At 47.9% G+C, this 19,728-nt stretch overlaps 1 long non-coding RNA gene across 1 annotated transcript; it reads right to left on the bottom strand.

The window, feature by feature from the left end:
• Positions 1–4,897: 4,897 nt before the first annotated feature.
• Positions 4,898–15,635, bottom strand: LOC123335027. Its single transcript, XR_006553262.2, has 3 exons — positions 15,359–15,635; positions 9,918–10,030; positions 4,898–5,093 (listed from the first exon to the last, which is right to left on the bottom strand). It is a non-coding gene; the product is annotated as an uncharacterized LOC123335027 (long non-coding RNA).
• Positions 15,636–19,728: the final 4,093 nt, after the last annotated feature.

Here is a 19,728-nt window from a genome sequence, read left to right as displayed (position 1 = left end):
GCACAGGTGACTGGATTGGATCTAGAGGGGCTGCGTGGAGTCAGAGGCCATGTTCCATCTTAAGGAGGTAGCAATGATCAGAATCCGCTGCTTATAGCCATTTGGGAATTTAGGCCCAAAGCAGCCAAATCTTGGAGTTTTCAAGAAAAGCAGAGAGTCTAGGTTATTATGTGAAATTTCCTAGTTTCTAAAGTTTTTAACTTTAGGCACGTTTTTTTAATGCTGATTAGGCCAAACTCAGTCCACCTGTGGCTGAATGTAGCCTTTGTTTGCAACTCTGGGTCGAAGGCTTTGGTCAATAGTTATGTGAAAGCGAAGGCTGCCTTCTCCCCAAATCAGCAGAATTCTTCTCCAGAGCCTGAAGGTGGAGCTGGTTCTGGGAACTGCCTCTGCCTTTGGCTGGTTTTCAACACTCCTTTAGAGAGAAGGTCTGACTTCATATTGGGAGTCGAACCCAGGTTGTTAAGACCCACTTTCTGCTCTAGAAGGAGGTAGGGATTCGTGGGGTGAGATTTCATGTTCATCAGAAACGCATGGCGAGGAAAGAAGGCAGGTGTGTGTGTGTGTTGAAGGGTAAGAGTACGGAATGGGTCCAGCTCAAAGCTCAAAACTACAAGTTTCAGAGTAGCTTTTATTTTTGTTTATTTCCGTTTTTAGAGGCAAGAAAGTGAAAGTGAAGTCGCTCAGTCATGTCCAACTCTTTGTGACCCCTTGGACTGTAGCCCACCAGGCTCCTCCGTCCATGGGATTTTCCAGGCAAGAATACTGGAGTGGGTTGCCATTTCCTTCTCCAGGAGATCTTCCTGACCCAGGGATCGAACCTGTGTCTCCCGCATTGTAGGCAGACGCTTTACCGTCTGAGCCACCAGGGAAGTTAAGAAAATTAAATACCTATTGAGCAAATCTGAAAAAATAAAGCTGTTTCTTTCCTTCTAGGAATGTCCAGGAAATATTGTCAAGAGAGAAAAATAAGTTGCAGGTTACTGTATAAGAGGATTTGATTTCTGTGAAGGCAACAGTAGCAATACAAATCCCTGAAAGACCGTGTGCCAGGGTGTACATGTCTGTGTGTGAACCAGAGGAACAGTGTGGAGTGATCCCCACTGGCTGTTAGCATTGGTTACCTCAGGCGTAGGGATGGGGAAGGGCTAGATAACAACTTCTCATGTGCCTACACATATGTGTATGTGTGGCCACGCTGCCTAGCTTGCGGGATCTTAGTTCTCTAACCAGGAACTGAACCTGTGCCACGGCAGTGAAAGAGCCAAGTCCTAACCACTGGGCCACCGTGGAACTCCTCCATGTGCATACATTTGTGTTCTGTCGTTTTACTTTTTAGGAAGCCTGCACTGCTGCTGTGATCTGAAAGTCATACGATTAAGAAAAAAAAATACACTTACAGTACTGCCTACCAAGACTTACTATAATCCTGTAAAGCCATCTCATTTGCACCTATAATTATTATTTTTTTTTTACTGAAGTATAGTTGATTTACAATATTGTATTAGTTTTAACTGTACAGCAAAGCGATTCAGTTATGCACATATATAGTACATATCCATATTCTTTTTTTCCTGATTCTTTTCCATTAGAGGTTTTTACAAGACATTGAATATAGTTCCCTGTGCTATTCAGCAAGTCTTCATTGCTTATCTGTTTTATATAAAGTAGTGTGTATCTGTTAATCCCATATTCCTAATTTATCCCTCCCCTACTTTCCTTTTGATAACCATAAGTTTGTTTTCAAAGTCTGTTGGTCTGTTTCTATTTTGTAAATAAGTTCATTTGTGTCATTATTTTTATATTACATATATAAGTAATATATATTTGTCTTTCTCTGAGTTCGTTTAGTATGATAATCTCTAGGTCTACCCATGTTGCTTCAAATGGCATTATTTCATTTTTTTTATAGCTAATATTCCATTATATATATGTACCACATCTTCTTTATCTACTCCTCTGTTGATGGACATTTAGGTTGCTTCCATGTCTTGCCTACTGTGAATAGTGCTGCAGTGAACGCTGGGATGCATATATTTTTTGAATTATGGTTTTCTCTGGATATATGCCTAGGATTGGGATTGTGCATGTGTGTGTGCATACATGTTAAGTTGCTTCATTTGTGTCTGACTCTTTGCAACTCTATGGACTATAGCCCACCAGTCTCCTCTGTCTATGGGATTCTCTAGGCAAGAATATTGAACTGGGCTGCCAGGCAACCTTCCCAATCCAGGGATTGAACCCAAGTCTCCTGTGTCTTCTGCACTGCAGGCAGATTCTTTACTGCTGAGCCACCGGAGAAACTGCTAGATTGTATGGCATTTCTATTTTTAGTTTTATTTTTTTTTTTAAAGGACATTCCATACTGTTTTCCATAGTGGCTGCACCAATTTACATTCCTACCAACAGTGTAGGAGGGTTCCCTTTTCTCTACGCCTTCTCCAGCATTTATTGTTGGTAGACCTTTTTGATTATGGCCATTCTGACCAGTGTGAGGTGATACCTCACTGTGGTTTTGATTTGCATGTGTCTAAAACTCAAGGAGATAGTGAAGGACAGGGAAGCCTGGTGTGCTGCAGTTCATGGGGTCACAAAGAGTCAGACACAGCTTGGCGACTGAATAACAACAGCAATAATTAATGATGTGGAGCATCTTTTCATGGCCTGTTGGTCATCTGTCTGTCTTCTTTGGAGAAATGTCTAGTTAGGTTTAAGTAAGTAAGTAAGCGTAGGTGTTAGTTGCTCAGTCATGTCCGACTCTTTGCAACCCCACAGACTGTAGCCCGCCAGGCTTCTCTGTCCATGGGATTTCCCAGGCCAGAATACTGAATTGGTTGCCATTTCCTTTTCCAGAGGATCTTCCCAACCCAGGGATGGAAGCCAGGTCTCCCACATTGTAGGCAGATTCTTTCCTGTCTAAACCACCAGGGAAGCCCCCTATTTAGGTCTGCTGACCACTTTTTGATTGGTTGGTTTTTGATATTTCATTGCATGAATTGTTTGTATATTTTGGAAATTGAGCTCTTTTTGGTCATATCATTGCAAATATTTTCTCCCATTCCGTAGGTTTTCTTTTCCTTTTGTTTATAGTTTCTTTTGCTATGCAAAACTTGTAAGTTTGATTAGGTCCCATTTATTTATTTTTGCTTTTATTTCTATTGCCTTGGCAGACTGATCTAAAAAACACTGCTGATTTATGTCAGAGAATGATTTGCCTATATGCTCTTCTAGGATTTTTGTGGCATCATGCCTTATATTTAAGTATTTAAGTCATTTCGAGCTTATTTTTGTGTATGATGTGAGGGTGTGTTCCAACTTCATTGATTTGCATGTAGTTGTCCAACTTTCCCAGAACCACTTGCTGAAGAGACTGTCTTTTCTCCGTTGTATAGTCTTGCCTCCTTTGTCAAAAATTAATTGACGATAGGTGTGTGGGTTTATTTCTGTGCTCTGTATTCTTTTTTTTTTTTTTAATATTTATTTATTTGGCTGAGTCAGGTCTTTGGCAGCATGTGAACTCTTAGTTGCGGCATATGGAATCTAGTTCCCTGACCAGGGATCAAACCCAGGCCCCCTGCATTGGGAACACACAGTCTTATCCACTGGACCACCAGGGAAGTCCCTGTGCTGCCTGTTCTATTCCACTAATCTATATGTCTGTTTTTGTGCCAGTACCACACTGTTTTGATTACTGTCGCTTTATAGTATTATCTGAAGTCTGGGAGGGTTGTGCCTCCAGCTGTGTTCTTTTCCCTTAGGTTTGCTTTGGCAATTCTGGGTCTTTTGTGGTTTCATATAAATTTTAGGATTATTTATTCTAGTTCTGTGAAAAACAGGTAATTTGATAGGGATCACATTAGATAGCATATTCAAAAGCAGAGACATTACTTTGCCAACAAAGGTCTGTCTAGTCAAGGCTATGGTTTTTCCAGTGGTCACGTATGGATGTGAGAGCTGGACTGTGAAGAAAGCTGAGTGCTGAAGAATTGATGCTTTTGAACTGTGGTGTTGGAGAAGACTCTTGAGAGTCCCTTGGACTGCAAGGAGATCAAACCAGTCCATCCTAAAGGAGATCAGTCCTGGGTGTTCATTGGAAGGACTGATCATAAGCTGAAACCCCAATACTTTGGCCACCTCATGTGAAGAGTTGACTCATTGGAAAAGACTCTGATGCTGGGAGGGATTGGGGGCAGGAGGAGAAGGGGACGACAGAGGATGAGATGGCTGGATGGCATCACTGACTCGATGGACATGGGTTTGTGTGAACTCCTGGAGTTGGTGATGGACAGGGAGGCCTGGCGTGCTGCGATTCATGGGGTCACAAAGAGTCGGATACGACTGAGCAACTGAACTGAACTGCAATTATATCTGTCTATTATTTTGGGTAGTATGACTATTTTAAATTGTTTTTAGAGAATAGATTTATTTGTTTTAAAAAATCTTGGCCATGCCATGAGGCATGTGGGACCTTAGTTCCCCAAACAAGGATTGAACTCATGTTCCCTGCATTGGCAGCACAGAGTCTTAACCACTGGACCACCAAGGAAGTCCCAGCATGGCCGTTAAAAAATATGTATATTTATTTATTTACTTTTGGCTGCACTGGGTCTTCATTCCTGCACACAGGTTTTCTCTAGTTGTGGAGAGCGGGGGCTGCTCTCTAGCTGTGGTGTGCAGGCTTCTCACTTCATTGGCTTCTCTTGTTGGGGAGTATAGGCCCTATGGCGCGTGGGCTTCAGTAGTTGCCGCTCATGGGCTCCAGGGCGCAAGCTCAGTAGTTGTGGTACACAGGCTTAGTTGCTCCAGGCATGTGGGATCTTCCCAGACCAAGGATCAAACCAGTATCTCCTGCATTGGCAGGTGGATTCTTAACCACTGGACCATCAGGGGAGCTTTCCAGCGTGGCCATTTTAGCAATATTAATTCTCCTAATCTAAGATCCTGGGATATCTTTCCATTTGTTTGAATCATCTTCAATTTCCTTTATCAGTGTTTTATAGTTCTCAGCATGTAAGTCTTTGACTTCCTTGGTCCATAATTATTTTTATCAGTTACACTGCTGTATATGTTCAGTATAGGAAAATCAGCAAGTGCTGAAAAGTTAAAAAAAAAAAAGGAAATAATTTGATTTACTAGAATTCCCATCCATTAACATTCTGGCGTGTATCCTTTTGACTTTTAGCTCATGGAGACAGCTAACCCTTCCTGTGTGCCAGACCCAGTGCTGACATCTGGGAACCACAGTGCTAATTCTTGCCCCACGATGCAGGGCTTCCCAAGTCACACTCGGGACATGGTGTTTCACCGGCTTCATCCCCAGGAGACTCCGGGTCAGTGGAGGGGGACCAGGCCTGGGAATCCAAATTTAGCATGCTCCTGGGAAAATCCTGAGGCAGGTGCTCTTTGGACAATGCTTGGAGTCAGCCAGCTGTGGTCCAGCCTGCTCATCACCAGTGAGCATGATGGAGGCCCACAGAAAAGGTGCTTGCCCGGGGTCACCCAGCAAGGATAGCAGAGCCCAGACTCCCCCATACCCTCCTCCTTGAGAGCTCTCTCTGCTGGGCTCCTGCCACTTTCCTCATGCCGACAGATGTTATTGTTTTCTTATGCCGCCAATTAAACAAAAAATCCTGTCAACAGGCGACAGGCCTAATGCAGGGAGGCATTAACCAGACTTGCAACCCGACCTGGGCCTGCTCCTGTGGGTAAAGCACATTCCCTATGTAGGCCTCCCTTGCTGACTGCCCCCTGACAAAGGGCCCCACTCAGGCACCATCACCCTGCACGTTGGAGCCACTGGATGCCGGTCAGCCTGCCACTACGGTGACCCAGCTGCCACCCAGCTCCTTTCCTGGGTGCCAGGAAGCTCTGAGCTGGGGAAACAGTCCCAGAGAATCTGGGCCTGCCTGAGATTATCCATCAGGTAGGAGCAGAACCTCTCACCAGCTTCTTTTCAGTTTTGGTTAAGAAAAATGAATTGGCAACTCTGGGGGAAGATCCCCTCCAGAACAGAGCCAGCAAGAGTGGGGTGCATTGATAACACAGGGTGGTCCTTCCTGCATCTCTGCTTCCAGTCCCAGGAGCAGAGGCCCTGGGGAGAGGGGCAGCTGTGATCTCCCCAGTGCTTCTGCCCACCTCCCTGAGTCCTGTGTGGGGCCAAGACTCCTGATGTGGAGGCTGGGACTCACATTTCAGGCCAGGGAAACATTTAGAGAACAAGTTCCAGCTCCTTTAGGTTGAGATAGGGAAAATGAGACCCAGGGAGGATGGAGGTACCCATCCAGGGTCACACAGACTCAAACTCTGTCCTCCAAGTCCCTAACAAGCAATCACTGCACAAGAAAACCTGTTACCTCAGCCTATTTTAATTCTGCCTAGAATTATCACTGTCATTTTTACTTTCCATTGTTCTCTGTTTCTCATTTTTAGACTGTAAGCTCCATGACAGTGGATGTCTCATGCATCCCTCATCCCCAGTGACAAATGCAGTGGTGTTTAATAAATGCTTATTAATGGAAAGAATAAATGAATGGCCTCATGTATAGTGAGCTCTCTGACAAGTGGGATGCAAGTGGAGTCTGGATATTCATTTGTGGCCGATGCTGTCTAGGCGGCATATACCTTAGTCATTAAGAGAAATTAAGAATTTCTCCTTTGGTATTTGCTCACTGTGTGACCCAGGGGAGGTTACTATACTTCTCTGAATCTCACTTTCTCCATATGTATAAGGAGGGTGTTAGTAGTACCTGATTCATAGGCAGCTGTGATGATTGTATGAGATGCTGTGATAAAGAATTCAGTGGGGGCCTGGCAGATAGTGAGTGCTCCATGATCATTAGTAAAATCCCTTCATTGGGAGGCCAGGTGTAATGCACGGCTCTGAGATCTGCACTGACTATCAGCCCCTCTGACTCTGAACTCGGGTAGCACACACTCTTGTGCACTATTCTCCTCTTTGTCTCCCAAGCACCGTCTGCACTTAGTGCTTTATCTGTGTCCTCCCTGAGCCCCAAGCCTCTGGGGCTGGGGCTGGCCGCATAGCTCGCAATGTGAAGGGGTGGACAGAACAGGTGCTCAGGGTGTGCTCCCTCAGTGCCTGGGCAGGCACTGCATTTCTGCAGTGAGACAGACAGAGTTGCATTTCTGCTAGTGTCATCAGGGAAGGCTTCCAGAGGAGGTGGGACTCTCACTATACCTGCTCAAATGGGCAGGTTTGGGAAAGAATGGAAGGAGGAAGGAGGGACTGGAGACAGGAAGAAAGGCATGAAGGAAGGCCTAGACGAAAGGGTGCATGCATTCATTCTTTCATTTGTTGATGGGAATGTTTCATGAGCACCTGCTATACAGCAGGCCTTAGCAGGCCCCTGTGCTGGACAAGACCCCCCTAGTTACAAGGAGTGGGGCAGACAAATAAGCAGATGACACAGCACAGAAAGCGAAGCAGGGGTGCACAGCATTTCCTGGGGTGTCACTGAGTCTGGAAGATCAAGGAAGGTTTCCTGGAGGAAGCCACATTTAAGTTGAGCCCTGAAGGAAAGTAGGGTGCAGGACCAGTGTTCCAGGCAGAGGGCACAGAGTGTGCAGAGACCAGCAGCAAGAGAGAGGGCTTCAAGTTCAAAGACCTAAAAGGCATCCATGAGGCTGGAGTTCAGTAGACAAAAGGGAGCCCTGGTCTACTTTCTGTTCCTATGGATCTGCCTGTTCTGGACATTTCATATAAATGGGATCATATGATACATGGCCTTTTGTGTCTGGCTTCTTTCCCTTAGCATCATATTTGCAAGGTTCACAGTAGGGCAGCTTTGGGACACAGACCTGTAGGATGTGAGCAAGTCACCCATGCAGACGTCGGGAGAGGATACTCAGAGCAGACTGGTCAGTGGACCCCAAACTGCCCAGCCATAGACAGTGAACACTTGCTCCTGTCAAGCTGCCCTGGGCGCATGGAAGTTGGTTGGACAGCCTCTGACACCCAAGAGATTTGGAAAGGCTCCCTGGGGCCTCTGTATCCTCATTTACAAATTGGGGCGGGTGGGAGGGAGTTGTCATTTGGCTCCTCCAGTCACATGGAGCCGGAATAATGTCCCAATGGACATGTGTCTGTGTGTATTAAAAGCCTAGAACATGTGGAGGGGCTGGTGTTACAGTGATGGTTTGGGCCCCTCAGGGTTTGGGGGGATAGAGGAATAGGGGAGACACAGCTGGGCTTAGGCTTAAGAACCAGCTTTCCCTTTGCATTCCTTTCCTGTGTCCTGAGTCTGCACCAGGCCCTCGGGGATCCAGACAGGCCTTTTCATGGGACTTCTGCTCAGTTACAGGGTGAAGACTGGAAGTTATCTCCTTGTGCTCATTGGCACTTCTGATTTTTCTGGGTCAAGTCAGAGATGGAGCCTGTGAAGGGGAGGAGATGCCCAGAGTCAGGCATGGCCTCCTGCTCTTAGCAGCATTGTGTTGTTGTTTAGTCAGTAGGTCGTGTCCGACTCTGAGGTGTCAGGAGTCCAGGGTGGGAGTCCCAGCTCACAGGGACCTTTGGCAAGTCCCTTCACCTCTACAGTCTATAGACTCCCTCAATGAGGACACAGACAGATTGATCCACAGTCCCTCCTAACTGTGACCCTCCAGGACTCCAGACCCCTGGAATCACTACGGGAGAGAAGACACACGCCTCAGGGGCACTGAGACTCGAGTAAACTCAAGATGGGACACATGGCTAAACATATAATATGGTGACAGGGTATGGTTTTTCTCTGAAAATGAACTCATTTTTTTAATTTGAAAATATTTTGTAAATCTAAAATGTAGGGTCTTCTGTTAAAGTAAACTACAATACCATTATCACGTCTGTATCAGTCAACTAACACCACAGTAATGCTGAGTAACAAAGCAAACCAAGCTCAGTTGCATAGAAGACAAGCATATGGTTCTCTGCCATGTGGGTGGAGCAGCTGGTCAAAGTTAGGAGGGGCTTGGCCATAGGCTGCTATTCTGCTCAGATCTGTTCCGGGCTGTTCTGTGTTTAGTTTTGTATTCTCTTGGGGCCAGTTGACTACCCTAGGACATAGCGTGTTGAGGACAGGAGATAAAGGGCAAGCCCAACCATGTAAGCACATCTCCACTCTGCTAGGTCATATTCACTAGCATCTATTGGCTAAAGCAAATCGAATAACCCAACTTCAATTGGCAGAGAGAGAGGTTGCACCTCCCAGTGGGAGGAGCTGCAGAATTCCCCATAGATTTAGGAAAGGATGAGGAATTGGGTCCATTTTTGCCATTAGCCAGACCCAGCATCTTCCACAGGAGACCTGTGAGGTATTTGTTGGTTTATGATTCTTAATGAACTCTAAATGTATTACAGTTGTTTATCCTTTTTAATACTTCTTCCACCCCTCTCCTGTCTGCAGGCAGTGGGAGCCTCTTCAGGTTAGCGTGACCCCAGTGGTCTCTGAGAGCTTCCTTGCTCTGTAGTATTAATTATAAAATGTTGCATGATCATCTTGTACATTTCTGCCCCTGGCCTGGAATCAGCCTATTAATTTGTTTTAAAAAGCTGTACAGTTGTAAGGTTTACAAGTCCAGCCATTCTTGAAAGTACAGAGTGTACAGCACACTCCCCACCCCCAACCCCGTCTCCAGAGGCAGCCCACGAATTTCAGTGTCCCAGGAATCTTTCTGAAGGTTCTCGCTGCCTAATTTAGTAGAGATGATATCCATCTTAGTTTTTAAACACAAGATTATAAGTTCATTGTTTTAATATTACAGTGTGTGATGTTTTCATTTTATAGCACGCAATAATAGTAATGGCTAACACCAAGGCAGCATTTACCACGTGCTGGGCAAGCTAAAATGGTAGTCGGCCTAAATCCAAAGGTATTACCCACTCCCAGTACTTCCATCTCCAGGGCCCCAGACATACTCACTGTTCAGTGATCACATTTGGCCAGATCAGTGTTTCCCCAAGTATGGAAAACCCGATGACTCTACATCATACAAAGTGCGCATCTGTTGTTTTAATAGTTATGAATGTATTTTCCTATGTAAAAGAAGAAATAAAACAAGGGTGACAAGGGAGCCTGCAGTGCCCATGACTGATGGGACTCACTGCTTCCATTACTGCAGCTGAGTCTGTTTGGCGCCGGACAGACCCTGGCTGTCTCTGAGCAGCAGGTAACTGGGATCTCTTGTTTCTCATCCCAGCCCCACTGCTACCTTTCCAGGTAGTTCTGAGCAAGTCCCTCTATCTCCCTGCATCTCTGCTGCTTTGCCTACTGCAAAGACCCAGCCTCCAGGCGAATTCTGCAACTTTGATTAGAATCAAGACATCCCCGAGTGTCACAGACTCTTAGGCGCCATCGATTCCTTTCCTCATACAGACAGGGACACTGAGGCCCCAAGAGGGAAAGGGCTGGCCTAAGGCCACACGGTGAATCACACAGGTCAGCCATCTTTATCCCACACCTAACTGTGCCGGAGGTGGTTGTGCTCCTGGGGGTAGAGTACTGGGGCAGCAGCCACTGCGCTCTGATTTCGTTTAGATAAAGGGGAGGACACCTTCCTTCTAAACACAATCAGAATTAAGGGATGAGAGCAGCTTCCAGGGGGAAAAATGAATAAAAATACATGTTCAAACAGCATAGAAGAATAAAACATGAAAATTAGGTCTCCAACAGTAAATCTCCTTCTCACCCCTGCCTGCCAGTCTCCCTCTCCAGAGATAACCATGGAATTTTCTTGAGTATCTTTTCCAAGAGATTCTGTGCACACAGCCATAGAGGGATGCCTGTGACTGCACGCGTGCACACATGTACGTGTGTGTGTGTGTGTGTGTGTGTGTGTGTGTACTGAAAAGCTGATGTGCTCGGAGTTTCAATTTAGGATGACTAAGTTCTACAGCAGGATAGCTGTGATGGTTACACAGCAATGTGGATGTCTTTCATGCCACTGAATTATACACTTAAATGGTTAAAACTGTAAAATTTATATGTCTTTTACTAGAGTTTAAAAAAAAATGTGTCTGCCATCCATATTTTCCTCTGTGTTTTTCAGTTACCGGTGTGTCTTGTAGATTATTCCACCATCGTCCCATGTGGTGATCTGTTCTCAGTCATCTTGGTTAAGCTAGGAACTTTGTTTCCCCAAACGCCCTTCCTTGTAGGTGTCTGGTTAGAGTCGGCCAGAAGTGGGGTTTTTGGAGATCTGGAAGGTGAAGGCAAAGAGGCCATCCCTCTCAAGATAATGGCAATCAAATGCCCCAGTGGTGGCAGCTTCTCCTCACTCCCTTCACAACCAGCTCCTCTTACCAACCAGGACCACCACCAGGAAGATGAGGGTGGGCCAGAGAGACACAGCCATCCAGACACATTTTCCTCCAGCTCTCCCAGGGTGGCCCATTTGCTGGTCCCTCAGATCATGGGGCTCCTCTTATCTACCAGCGTCCCTCCTGAATCTCCATGTCCCTTATCATTCCCCCATAACAAAGCCTTATTCCAGAAATCACAGTGGTTTTGTTTCCCTGAGGAAACCATGACTCTTTCACTCATGTTCTGCCTCGTCCTTTTTATCTTTGAAAGTGAAAATGAAAGTCACTTTGTTGTGTCCGACTCTCTGACCCCATGGACTATAAAGTCCATGGAATTCTCCAGGCCAGAATACTGGAGTGGGTAGCCTTTCTCTTCTCCAGGGGATCTTCCCAACCCAGGGATCAAACCCAGGTGTCCCGCATTCCAGGCGGATTCTTTACCAGCTGAGCTATCAGGGAAGCCCCTTTTTATCTTTGATTGTGGTAAATACACATATAAAACCTACTCCCTTAAGCATTCCTGAGTGTACAGTTCAGTTGTGTTAGGTACGGTCATTGTTGTGCAGTCCATCTCCAGCACTCTCTTCATTTTGCAAAACTGAAACTCTGCACCCGTTAAAGGACTACCTCCCTTCCCCACCTCCTGGCGACCGCCACTCCCCTTTCTGTCTCTATGAACCAGACTTGTCTAGGTCCCTCCTCCGAGTGGAATCACACAGAATCTGTCATTCTATGACTTTTCACTGAGCATGATGCCCTCACAGGATACTCGTGTTGTGGTATGTATCAGAATTTCCTTCCTAATGAGGCTGAATCCTAGTCCACTCTATGTACAGACCACATTTTGCTCTCCATCCATCCGTGCATGGACACTCAAGGGGCTTGTACCTCTTGGCTGTTGTCATGAGTACTGTTGCCACCTCCTTCTTGATGGCCATGCTGGAGGAGAGAGGCGAGGATGGGAGCACAGGCTCTGGAGCCAGAGGGACCCAGGTTTAAATCCTGCCTCCCATCCTGGGGACACAGTGGTCGTACAGGAAGTGTTCAGTGAACACTCAGAGCTGGCACCCTTACTGAGGCCATCTCTAGGAGAGCTTCTCCTTTCAAAACTGTAGCCACAGACTTCCCTGGTGGTCTAGTGGTTAAGAATCCACCTTTCAGTGCAGGGGACAGGGGTGTGATCCCTGGTCTGGGAAGATTCCACATGCCAAGAGTCAACTGAGCCTGTATACCACAACTACCGAGCCCGCCACCTAGACCCTATGTGCCACAACTACTGAGCCCACATGCCACAACTAGAGAAAGCCTGTGCACACCAATGAAGACCCAGCATGGCCAAAAAATTAATTAATTAAAAAAAAACTGTAGCCTCAGCTTACCCCTTGGGTCATCCCATTCTCAGCAGCCCGAGGGCCCCCCCCCACCCAGTGTTTCCCAGGGCTTCTGGTGACCACAGGCTTTCTCAGTCTCCTGTTCACTCTGTGGTCACCCTGGGCCATGGAACAGACTCCCTCCCATCTTTTGATCCTTGGCACAAGCTGCTGGGTGTGTACATGTGTCTGCCATACACATAAGGGCCCCCTGGAGGCCAGGTCACAGGTAGAGGGACCGGGTCATTTGCCTCTGGAATGTCCCAGCCACCACCTGAGAGCTGGTGATGGCATCACCAGCTGGGTGGCAGCTCTGCCTTCAAGTCTCGGGAGCCTCCGGCTGCAAAATCTGGGCAGTCTCTTGGCTCGCCTGTTCTCTCATTTGCTCCTTAACATCCTGTGGTTGAGGGCACTGGACCAGGAGTCAACACTCCAGCCTCTGGTCAGGCCCCTGCAGCAGCTCATTCTTAAATTCAGACAAGCCTCATCCCTTGGTGGGCCTCCATTCCTCTCTGTAAAATGCAGGGGTTGACTAGATTCAAAATGCTCCTGAGAACACCCAGGCTCTGATTTTCACCTGGTTCCTTCGAGCAGCATTCATTTATCCTTCTACCCATCCATGCACCCTCCAATGAGTTTTCCTTATTTTTTTCACCTTTACTGTTGTTTCTTCTCATTCCAGTGTGTTTTGCTTGCACATGGCCGCACTTCCAGTGTAGGGCTTAGAAAGTGAGCATCACTCTTAGGTTACATCCTCTAGATCTGTGGTTTTCAGTGGGGTGGGATGAGTGTTCCCCAGGGGACACTTAAGAATATCTGGAGACATTTCTGGCTGTTGTATCTTCTAGGGGGTGGGAGGGGAGGTGTTGCCACTACTGGAATCTAATGAATAGAGGCCAGGGATACTGCCTGACACCCTACAGTGCCCAGGACAGCCCTCACAGCAATGAATTACCCAGCCTATAACATCAATAGAACCGAAGTTGAAAGCCCTGTTCTAGAGATGGATGCTATAGATATTTGCAGGTTTATTTTCCCTAAAATGTCTATGAATAAACAAATAAAAATATGTGTATTTTTTAAACCCAAATGGGCACAAATTGCAATTTACCTTGTTCCTTTAATAAAATTAGCAGTGAACATTTTAGGTATTTAGAGTCCAAGATTGCCTACCCTGGAATCCTGACCTCACCAGTTACCAACTGCATGACTGGCGCCCCTGTTTCTTCATCTGTAGAGTGGGGATAATAACAGTACTTGCTTCACAGCATAGGCACAGTGTTAGCTGCTTATTGTTACCAGTGTTTTCCTGTGTTTATGAGGAAGAGTTAGCAGCATCCTTGTGCCCACTGCCCAGATGAGCAGACTAAGACTTGGAATTGCCCGGCGACTCAATGCAGGCAGGCTGCCCAGGAAGTCAGTGGCAGGGTTAGACTGGAATCCAGGGCTCTCTCTCTAGTTTAAGCCACACTTCTGATAAAAGTATGTTTTGTTGTTGTTGTTTTATGTTTGTTCTATTCTGTTTTGTCTTGGTGAGCAGTGGGGTCAGGTCCAGAGGAGTGGAGGGCCCTAGCGCTGTGCTCCAGGATAGGAGGCAGAGTCTGTCCCAGGCCTTGGACCGGGGTCCAGCCCTCTCGGCCCCAGCCATCAGGGGCTCAGCCTGGCTCTCCTCTAGGCTTCAGCAGGCCCTCCCTTATCTCCAGACGCCCGTTATCTGCACACCCATCTGTGGACAAATGGCCAGCCGGCTGGCTCCTGGTCACCCCTCCAGGAGGGGGGCCCTTCTCTCAGGTCTGTGTCTGGCAATTTGGGCTGGAGCCCAAGGTGGGGGGTCTCACAATGCAGGCGGCCCAGCCCAGTCCCACCCCTGGGGCTTTCAACCCCAGAATGAACAGCTGCTCAGACATTCGGCTCACAGGCTAGGAATCCAGGCCAGAAAACTCATCCCGTCCCACCACCCCTTCACTGACTTGTTTTATAATATGAGTAAGGGCCAGAATTGACATTCCCATTGAGCAGATAGGGAAACCGAGGCTCAGAGAGGGCATGTGACTTGGCACAGGGCACATAGCAATGCACTGGCATTGCTGAGCATAGAACCAGGCCCCCCGCTCCCATCTTGGCCTGTGAGAACGAGGACCCACAGCCCCCAGCTCCCAGCCCCACTGCAGTGGAAGCTGGGTGGCTGGAACACAGAAACTTCCTGTTTGGGCCTTAGCTTCTTCACTTCTCAAATGGAGACAGAAGTGAGGAGAGGAATGGGCCTGCCCTCAGCTCCCAGAGGCCAGGGGAGCAGTGGGTGCAATGAATCTTGTGGGTTCTGGACTCACGGTGCCTGGGTTCAAACCCGCCTTCCCCACTGACTCTCAGCATGATATTGGACCATCAGCCAGCCTCCTTCACTTTGCCTTGGTTTCCCCCGTATGAAAAATGGGAAAGCAAGACCCCTTACCTCATAAAGTTGTCTTGAGGATGATAATCTGATAAAGCACTTGGAGCAGTGCTCGCACATGATTATATATAAGTAAATGTGAGTTGCTGTTACTTTGGGGAGATGGAGTCTTCTTTTTTAAATTGCTATTATTTTCATTACTAGTGTAGCTTAGCAGAACACGAGAGAGTGCTGGTTAGCACGGTTGACTGCATGACCTTGGGCCACTGATGTCACATCTCTGAGCCTCTGTTTTCTTACCTGCAGAAGCGGGCAGTGAGGGGCAGTACGTCTCTGTGGCTCTAGAGCGGGGCTTGGCAGAGAGTGTGGCCCCAGGAGGCAGGGCAGGGCAAGGCTCTGCCGCCAGGGACCCGCAGGGAGGGGCGTCTGTGTGTCCGTGTCCGCTGGAGACAGGCTGCGGGCCATTGTTTACAGAGCCCATCTCCCCTCTGATGGATGCAGCCGGCAGAAATCTGTTTGCTACTTTCTCCTGGAAACATGAATCAAAGTCTGTTTGGAGAACACGTGGACTCCTCTGTCAAACATTCCACCCATGCTGGGGCCGCAGAGCCCCGGGGAGCCGAGAGCCAAGCATGTCCCAAATCGTCCTCAGGGACAGAGCTGAAGCCCGGAGACCGAGCCTTCCAGCCGGGCCTCAGCAGAACAGCCTGGGCTCGGCGACCTCGGAGACAGACGCCGTCCCTGGCCTCAAGCGGCTCTCTAGAAAGCAAGATAAGACCCGAACTCGACCAGAAAACAGGGAGGGAGAGATAAGAACCCATCTGCTTCCACTCTTGTCCCCTCTGATCTTCCACAGCTGTGCCAGAGTGGTCTTTTAAACATGTGAATCTCCACCCCTCGGTCCCTCACAACCCGCCAGTGGCTTCCTTGACAGTTTGGTAAAAATCAGGTTCCTTAAAAATGGCCTCAGCCCCGTGGGATTTCACCCCTGCCCTCCGTTCTCCCAGACCTCTCTCTGCTCAGGCACCTCCATCCTCCAGCTACTGCTTTCCCGGCCCTTCCAGCAAGCCGGCCACGTGCCTGACGCAGCACGTTCCCCGCCTCCTTCGTGCCCGTGGTGGTTCCCTCCCCAGGGCCATGGGCCTGATGCAGCACGTTTCCCGCCTCCTTCGTGCCGGTGGTGGTCCCCTCCCCAGGGCCACGCGCCTGACGCAGCACGTTCCCCGCCTCCTTCGTGCCCGTGGTGGTCCCCTCCCCAGAGGCCCCCAGTCACCCTGCTGTCATAGTGCCTTTCTTTCCATGATGGCCTCCATCCATTTGGGATTATATGTGCATTTGATTGTTGATCATTTCAGTCTCCATATCTCTAGGGGAAGAGACAGCATCTACTTTATATATAGTGCATCCCCAGCCCTTGGCACAGTGCTTGCTGCATGGAAGACTCAACTAATGTTTCTCTAGTGAATGAATAGTTGACTATGAGAAGGATTGATCTCAGAAATGGACAGGTGTATAGGGGGGATTGGAGGCTTCCTGGAGATATGGCACTAAAGCCCAGTCTTGATGAGTAGGATGATTTTGGGGGAGATGAGAAAAGGAGAGGGGTCATGCTTGGTGTGGGGCAGGCACCGGGCTGAGGGAGCTCGAGTGAGAGCAGCACAGTGTGGTTCTGTGCCTCAGGGCTGCAAATTCATCCACATGGGCCAGGTCACCTCAACCCTCTGAATCTCATTTTCTCTTCCTAGAAAAGGAGGTGATGATACCTACCTCACAGAGCAAAGAGAAGTAAACAGGGTGCTGTATGGAAAGCCCTTAATCAGAGCTCAATAAATGATATCACAATTACAGATTTTCATTTTACCACCATTCCAACCTGAAGAAGAAGGTATTACTGTCTGCGTTTTCTTCTGTGTTACATTAATTTGATTTACTTGTAATGCTATATATATTTAAAATTGAAAAAATTTCAATGTATAGAAAAGTTGGGAGTAAAGTACATAGATGTTTTTACCCCTGAACCACTTGAGAATAAGTTGCTAATATGATGCCCCACCTCCCCTGAACACTTTTATGTTTATTATTTCCAACAAATATGGACTGTCTCCTGCCAACCATAACACAGCATCACTGCTGGGCGAGTACCACTGACACTCTGACCATAGACTCCTAAGATCCCATCTGAGATTGTGCCCCAAGCTAGAATCCCATGTGGCAACCGTTGTTGTGTTTCCTAGGTCTCCTTCAGCTTGGAACAAACCCTCAGCCTTTCTCTGACTGTCACGACCTTGCTGCTTTCATAGATTACAGGCCAATTGTTTTGTAGAACATCCCTTAATTGGGTTTCATCTCATGATTGCTGCTGCTGCTAAGTCGCTTCAGTCGTGTCCGACTCTGTGTGACCCCATAGACGGCAGCCCACCAGGCTCCCCCATCCCTGGGATTCTCCAGGCAAGAACACTGGAGTGGGTTGCTATTTCCTTCTCCCATGCAGGAAAGTGAAAAGTGAAAGTGAAGTCGCTCAGTCGTGTCCAACTCTTCGCAACCCCATGGACTGCAGCCTACCAGGCTCCTCCGTCCATGGGGTTTTCCAGACAAGAGTACTGGAGTGGGATGCCATCGCCTTCTCCGATTAGATTCAGGTTATACAGAAGGAACACCACAGATGTGATGCTGTTTCTTCTGTCTGCATTTTTTTTTTTAGTACCTTTCTTTTTGGCTGTGCTGGGTCTTCACTGCTGTGTGTGGGCTTTCTCTAGTTGCAGCAGGTGGGGGCTACTTTTTAGTTGTAGTGCATCCGTGCATGGGCTTCTCATTATACTGCCTTCTCTTGTTGTGGACCACGGGCTCTAGGCACATGCGCTCCATAGCTGTGGCACAAGGGCTTAGTTACCCTGGGGCATGTGGGATCTTCCTGGCCCAGGGGTCAAACCTGTGTCCCCTGCATTTGCAGGCAGATTCTTAACTACTGGATCACCAGGGAAGTCCTGCATATTTTTTTAAGGTAAGGAAACTAAGGAGATGAGAAAGAGAAACGAGAAAGTTGTTAGCAGTGGCCTCTGAGTAGGAAACACAGAGCTGGGAATGTGTGTGGCTTAGTCTACTGTAAGTCCTTTCTGCTGTAAGAATGCACTCATTCACTAGAGGGTTATTGAAGCTGAGCCAGACCAGAATGATGCCTCATGGCATCAGGTACGAGACTGGAAGCTGATAGTGACCACTTTTGGAGAAGGCAATGGCACCCCACTCCAGTACTCTTGCCTGGAAAATCCCATGGATGGAGAAGCCTGGTAGGCTGCAGTCCATGGGGTTGCTAAGAGTCAGGCATGACTGAGCGACTTCACTTTCACTTTTCACTTTCCTGCATGGGAGAAGGAAATGGCAACCCACTCCAGTATTCTTGCCTGGAGAATCCCATGGACAGAGGAGCCTAGTGGGCTGCCGTCTATGGGGTCGCACAGAGTCGCACACGACTGAAGCAACTTAGCAGCAGCAGTAGCAGCAGCAGGGACCACTTTAAAAGTGCTTGTCAGTCTCCCCATGGGATGAGGTTGCTGGGCTCCCGGCTTCCTCTAGGTGGCGCACAACTCTCTGGGGAAAGGAAGGAACCCTGGTGAAAATCCAAAGGGAGAGATGATTTTACAGAGGTTCAGTTCAGTTCAATTCAGTCGCTCAGTCGTGTCCGACTCTGTGCGACCCCATGAATCGCAGCACGCCAGGCCTCCCTGTCCATCACCAACTCCCGGAGTTCACTCAGACTCATGTCCATCGAGTCGGTGATGCCATCCAGCCATCTCATCCTCTGTCGTCCCCTTTTCCTCCTGCCCCCAATCCCTCCCAGCATCAGTCTTTTCCAGTGAGTCAACTCTTCGCATGAGGTGGCCAAAGTACTGGAGTTTCAGCTTTAGCATCATTCCTTCCAAAGAAATCCCAGGGCTGATCTCCTTCAGAATGGACTGGTTGGATCTCCTTGCAGTCCAAGGGACTCTCAAGAGTTTTCTCCAACACCACAGTTCAAAAGCATCAATTCTTTGGCACTCAGCTTTCTTCACAGTCCAACTCTCACATCCATACATGACCACTGGAAAAACCATAGCTTTGACTAGATGGACTTTTGTTGCCAAAGTAATGTCTCTGCTTTTCAATATGCTATCTAGGTTGGTCATAACTACAGAGGTTAAGCCCTGCCTATCCAAGCAGAGTCCCACAGAGGAGTCAACATCGCACCCCCATACTCTCCCTTGAGGTGGGACCAGTATTCATTCATTCATTCATGTACAACAAGTATTTTTCAGTGCCTCTTTCCTCCGTCTGAAGGTCACAGCCCATAGTAAGGGAGGGCAGGATCGTTGAACTTGGAGCTTAGGATAGTAGGCTCAGGACCCGGTTACTGTGAGACTTTGAGCCCGTTTCTGAGTTTCAGGAGTTTGTTTGTTTTTTTTTTAACGAGGATATCCTCTTGGCTAGATTGGGGTCCTCTTTCATCACTCCCCATGCCCAGCCTCGTCCATCTTGCACCCATCCCTAAATCTGTCTGTCCCTCTACTCCACACTCCTCCTCTCTCCCATAGGAAAGGAACCAAGACGTGGGGTTCAAGTGTTCACAGTCAGATGAGAAGGAAGCTTGAAACCGGAAGTAGTTACGTATTTACGTGGTGGGGGAGGGGCTGGGC

This window comes from Bubalus bubalis, chromosome 9 (genome assembly GCF_019923935.1).
Source record: "Bubalus bubalis isolate 160015118507 breed Murrah chromosome 9, NDDB_SH_1, whole genome shotgun sequence".
Lineage (NCBI taxonomy): Eukaryota > Metazoa > Chordata > Mammalia > Artiodactyla > Bovidae > Bubalus > Bubalus bubalis.
This window is presented reverse-complemented; position numbering and strand designations above follow the sequence as displayed.